The 5,043-nt window shown below is 42.0% G+C and overlaps 1 long non-coding RNA gene across 1 annotated transcript; it reads left to right on the top strand.

Moving 5' to 3' along the window:
• The first annotated feature begins 270 nt into the window (after positions 1-270).
• LOC123044069 (uncharacterized) lies at positions 271-4,640 on the top strand. The gene is made up of 3 exons (XR_006419825.1): positions 271-488; positions 958-1,764; positions 2,370-4,640. It is a non-coding gene; the product is annotated as an uncharacterized lncRNA (long non-coding RNA).
• Positions 4,641-5,043: the final 403 nt, after the last annotated feature.

The following is a 5,043-nucleotide window of genomic DNA, read 5'->3' as shown; positions in this document are numbered from 1 at the left end:
GCCCTGGCTTCCAAAGCTCCTCACGCCGGCGCGAGGCAGCAGATCCTCGCCGCCACCTTCACCGGAAGACGCGCGGCAGCCGGCAGGCTCCTCGGGTGGCAGCGGGGAGGGGGCAGGAGGGAGGAGAGGAGGCGGCGGCTAGGGTTTGGGGCTGCTCCCGAGTCGCCCGAGAGGGGCGACACGAAGCGGTCTTGAAAAACGCATTAGGTCCTATATAGATGGAAGGAGGGAGTATGTAATATGAAGCCACCCCATGAGAGGTGCGCAACAGACAGAAACATATCTGTTTTCTTGAAGGACCAGGGGAGGGCCAAGGGGCCAGCGGTGTGGGGTGGAGCAGCGAGGCCGGTGACCCAGGCGGCGGACGCCTCACGGGGTGGAGGAGAGACTGGCGACAAGGAAGGAGCAGAATCCTCATGGAGCGGCAGGGAAGGTGAAGTCCCGACGGCTGAAGATGGTGCGCACGGAGGAGCTCGGATGATGTCAAGGTGAGCTTCTCTCAATCCTTCTCCCCCTTCACGCCTCTTGCAAATTTTTCTTGTTTGAGATCATTTGAAGGTGAGTGTAGTCTTGTGAGCAATTGCCTGTGCTATTTTCTTCTTTCTTTACTTTCCCCCTTCCCTACAAGAAGATGCCGAGTCATGTAATATCTTCAAGGAAGAGAAAATCTGCATTTTGTTCATGTGAAAAGTTAGGGTGGGTTTGTGCTTTCAGAAATGAGGCGACATTACATGTACACATATCAAAGATTTTTCTCTGTAAACGTATACTGGACCTGTGTGATTTGTATGACAGGGCTTAAATAAATCTGGTCCATTTATATTAAACCTTGCATTATGCAGTAGTAGAACTACTGCTCAATTTGGCGTGTGCCATTTTTGGTGCGTCAATTTCAGCTAGACTAAATCAACCACGCCGTCCTTCTTAGCTTGATTTTTTGTATGTTTGTGTGTGCAGGACGTTTAGCAGGACTGACTTAAGATCGAACCCCTGACAGAGTTTAAGCATGGTCCCGTATGCACTTCTTGACTTCTCTTGATTCCCGTTTTTGTTTCAGTTCATATCAAATCAATATTGTTTGCAACTTTGCATACAGGTTGGAGAGGTTATTTTTGGCGTGGAGGTCTTTTTCAGTTTTTCTAAAGTTACTATTTTTTTTTCAGTTCCCTAAGCTCTTTCGTCATGTTAAGTAAAGTCTTACCTACCACAAAATTGTATCATTCATCCCACACAATGGTTGGAATCCTAGTCGTTCAATTACAGTAGACCAACCATGTTTCACGTTTTGTATAGTCCAACCAATAATACAGATTCAGCCTGGTGATGATTTTCAATATATTGTGATAGTAGTTTCCTGCATTGATTAGTTATTGAGCCATCCTTCCGTTGTACTCGAAGTGTTGTAATAGTTAAATAGATGCATTTGTGCCATTTAGCTCATTGTAATGTAGGAGCTGATCAGGGTGGAAGAGTAATCTGTGTTGTGTAGACAACATCACTGTAATTTTCTCAGGCGAATAAAAGAATAGCTTGCGGTTCATGGAAAAGCCCCAATAAAATTCAGTTCAGTTCAGCTGTACATCTTTTGCTGACCCCTTTTCTTGGTGCTGATTGAGCTTTGTGTGTCAATATTTTTATTTGACTGCATTTTTTGCTTTAGTCCTTCCTCTTAGTGTATAATGATCCTGATTGTGTGAGTTTCTTTCCTGGCAGGGTAGTTATGCCTCAATCCATTCCATAACAAAATGCATATATGTCCTGAAGGTAGGATTTCACCTTCAGATTGTCATCAAGTTCGTCAAATTTATCGTTCCATGCTGGAACAGTGTACTTTCACGAGTATTTTTCTACTGAGTACATATAATACTTTCACACCTATGTTGTATTATATTCCAACTTTCCAAGTACCTTGTGCTTTTGTTCTTGGATTCTTTCTAAATGCTCCACAAGTCCTGCACTAATTTTGTCAACAAAATAATTAAGTGAAACATGGCTCTGAGCTATTGTCATATGGTACCTGTATGGGCTCTAATTGAGTTTGGCGGTCATATTTTCTTTAACTGTTGGTAAAAGTCTTAAGTTGTGCTACTTTAGAACTTTCTGAAATACAAACAGTAGCCATAGTTCCATATGCATTTCTTTGATTGTAATTTCTTGTTGGTACCTTACCAAGCAAACTGGTCCGTTTCTATCTTACCTGTTGTCATCAAACTGGTGCCACAAATCCAATGGATTTTGTTTCTGTTAAATCATATTACGTCCAGAAATGTGAGCTTATATCCGCTGCATCTTTAGGGAAGCCATTTTTTACGCTGCAAATAATGTGTGTGCTTATCCCATTAACTTGAGTGTGTTATTACAAGTTGCAGGAGCATGAATGGTCCACATCTCAGCTGGCTGTTGTTTCTGTAAGAAATTACTTTCTTCATTACGCATTGCTCGTGATTATTCTGTCTTGAATAAACATATGGTGTGGCACTTTTCGTATAATGATTTTATATCTTTCTGGTCCCAAATCATGCCGTTGACTTACTTTCGTTTTATTTTATTACTTTTGATCATTTTGGCTCTGAAAAGCAATAGTACAGTATATCCATGGAGTATAATAGAGTTGTTTGTTTGTTTGTTCTATCAAGCCAGTTTTATTCTATTTGCATGAGCATATACCAAACTTTTTTCATGCTCGCTCATGAACAAGATGAGGGCACTGGTTATGTATTTCCAAACAAGGTTTTGATTGAGATAGGTATTACTGATTTCTTTGGATTGCTATGCTCCAAAACTTGATGTATTGTCTAGGCTAACTCTCTTTTTTTAATTCAAAAACAAAGAAGATTCCTACAACTACTGCAGATTTGCAAAGAATCGTGAAATCAGAATATCCATGTATCAAAAGCAAAAAAGATGCCTACAACTACTATACAGGAATGATGTTCTATATTGCTGCCACACGAGAATATATATCGTAGTGCTCTCAATATAAATTAAAATGTTACTAGGGTTCTTGGTTAATGCATTGTTTTTTTCCTTTCCCATCCAGAATGATATTTGATTGAAGATATGGAATTAGTATGAGATCACTTTAGGGGGTTTAAACACTTGGATAAGATTAAACACATGTTGTACCAAATGATAATGGTACACCATTTGGCGATGGGTTCTCTAAAAAACTTAAAATTCCACTAGATATTATTTAGATATAATGGAAAAGGGATCAGAAATGCGGTTTGTATGACTGAAAACATCCTTAACATATGGTTGTTCATTATACTCTGTGGTAGTGAGATCGGTTAGTAATGTTACACATAATATATATTTTCCAGTTGTGTCCCTCACTCTCTTAAGCACGTTTCTGTTGTATACTGGTTAGTTGTCACAATGCATGTATTTGAGGATGTCGTCGGGTCTCCATTGTTGTACATTTGTCTTGCCACTTTGTTGTTCAAATTATTTTTTAGGAAACTATTTCAACTCTTCTGAAGGCCATTTGTTCTTAATGTTTTTCTTTATAAGTATCTCCATAATGGCACTTTCCACCTGGAAAAAGCATCAAGGTCAGCGATCCAGTTTTTGTTCTATAGGCATCTCTTCTTTGAATGAGGCATGGTAGCAGATGATGTATCTGTTTTATGTGTGTTAGAAGAGGCATCCGGTTGCTTGACTTTGTACGCACATTCTGATTCTTTAATCTTAGTTGTACAACCTATAACTATCCAATTTATTCTTTGTATACCAACTCAAAGCTGTGAATTGATGACCACACCTGCTAAGACAATCTTGAAATATTTTTTTGGGTCTCAATTTCTGTACCGAACTTTAGGGAATCGCCTACTGCTCAAAGACTTGCCTAGGCTATGTATGTCAAACATAATGATGCTCTAAATCATCCTGACAGGAAAAAAAATCTCAAGTTATTGCTATAACCTAATTTTATCAACAAAGACTTAATTTTTTAAAACACACCATGTTTGTTGCAATGGATCAAGAGGTACACATGCCCTGAAATATGAAGTTATTAACAAATGCAATTTTTTTGAAAGCACGCTCATGGTTTAAATGGGCATCTGTGCCATTTGGTGCAACGGGTCATCTTTTTTCCGAAAACACACACACACACACACACACACACACACACACATACACAATAATTTGATGCAAGCAATACCTCGAAAAAATATAAAGGCCTTCTTAACTGGTATGCATATTTTTTTGTATACATGGGATCTAAATTCTTAATGTGTGTGGTTGCTCAAACGGAAGATTACTGAAAATACACATATTTTCAGTGCAACATGGTTTTCATTGAAATTTTATGCTGCCAAATTTAAATGTATGTGTACATCTTATTATACACAGCAAGAAACCAATCTTCTTTTTTATTAAAGGGTGATAAATTTGTTAACGTATGTGCTTGCCCACAACTAAGCCAACTAAACCATGGATTTTATTTTCAATCCGGACATGGATTCAGCGGGTCTCTGCGCCATTTGGAATGGCGCAACGAGTCCACTAGTTAAACATAAACCTAAACTATTTAATCTTAATAACCTAAACTAATTAAACTAAATAACCTAAACTAACTAAACTGAAAAGACTTGAACTAAAAAACCTAAACTAAACAAAAAAGAAAAAAAAAAGAAAAAAACAGGACAGGTGGTGGCAGGGGCTCACCGTGGGGGCGGCGACGGGTCGGGGAGGGGGCGGCGATGAGGCGGCGGCGAGGCGGGGTAGCGATGGGGCGGGAGGGGGCAGCGACGGGCGGTCGACCCGTGGCTGCGACGGGGAGGCGGCGGCAGGGAGGCTCGGGAGGGGGTGGGGAGGCAGGAAGGGGGCGGCACGGGGCGAGGAGGGGGCGGCAACGAGGCGGGGAGGGGGCGGCGACGGGCGGCGCTCCTCTCGGGGGGAAGGGGGGTCGACCCGCGGCTGCGGCGGGGAGGCGGCAGCGGGGAAGCTCGGGAGGGAGGTGGGGAGGCAGGGAGGGGCGGCGACGGGGCGGGGAGGGGGCGGCGACGGCCGGTGGTCCTCGGGGGGGGGGGGAACGGG

The sequence above is a fragment of the Triticum aestivum genome, chromosome 1A (genome assembly GCF_018294505.1).
Source record: "Triticum aestivum cultivar Chinese Spring chromosome 1A, IWGSC CS RefSeq v2.1, whole genome shotgun sequence".
Lineage (NCBI taxonomy): Eukaryota > Viridiplantae > Streptophyta > Magnoliopsida > Poales > Poaceae > Triticum > Triticum aestivum.
This window is presented reverse-complemented; position numbering and strand designations above follow the sequence as displayed.